This window comes from Carassius auratus, unplaced genomic scaffold (assembly GCF_003368295.1).
Source record: "Carassius auratus strain Wakin unplaced genomic scaffold, ASM336829v1 scaf_tig00056569, whole genome shotgun sequence".
Taxonomy (NCBI): domain Eukaryota; kingdom Metazoa; phylum Chordata; class Actinopteri; order Cypriniformes; family Cyprinidae; genus Carassius; species Carassius auratus.
Window position 1 is genome coordinate 24,838 of NW_020527388.1, and position 680 is coordinate 25,517.

The 680-nt window shown below is 44.7% G+C and overlaps 1 long non-coding RNA gene across 1 annotated transcript; it reads left to right on the forward strand.

The window, feature by feature from the left end:
• LOC113090544 (uncharacterized) lies at window positions 1–470 on the forward strand. The gene is made up of 4 exons (XR_003287160.1): window positions 1–14; window positions 185–229; window positions 319–372; window positions 460–470. It is a non-coding gene; the product is annotated as an uncharacterized LOC113090544 (long non-coding RNA).
• The last annotated feature ends 210 nt before the right edge of the window (window positions 471–680 follow it).

Sequence of the window (680 nt, forward strand, 5' to 3'; positions counted from 1 at the left end):
AATCAGGAGACAAGGTCAGAGGTCATATCAGGCCTTCAGCAACACAGAAACAAACAATGAATGAGCTGAAGTGTCTGTATCACATCAGCAGTCATGAAGGCCTTTCATCACCATAATCCGTCTATTCTGGACAGCGTTCATCTTGTTGAAATAACTGTAAAGGGCCAAACTGTCTTTGTTCTAGGGGTCTTCAGGACATGATGGCCCCCCAGGGTCCACAGGAGAGAGAGTAAGAGAATATCACACACATATAGAGAGATTCAACATTATGTGACTAATCAAGTAATTTGATCATGTGATTCAATGTTGTTACTGCAGGGTCCACAAGGGCCTCAGGGACGTGTAGGTGAGGTGGGCCCCAAGGGACCCAATGTGAGTGACCCTCATCTTTACCTCAAGTAATAAGACAACACATGTCAGCGTACTGTGATGTAATCTCGAGCATGTTGGTGTGTGCAGGGGCCTGCTGGAAGGACGGTCTGCCGGGTCATCCAGGCCAGCGGGGGGAGCCGGTGAGTCTGGGAACATCTACACACAGGCTTGTACAAACTACACAGTGGATGTGATTGCTGAATGAGTTAACCCTTTAATACTTAGTGTGAAGTAAATCTGTAATGCACCAGTATATTAATGAAACATACAATACATGTTAATTACAAATATGTGTTTTTTTATGTGCT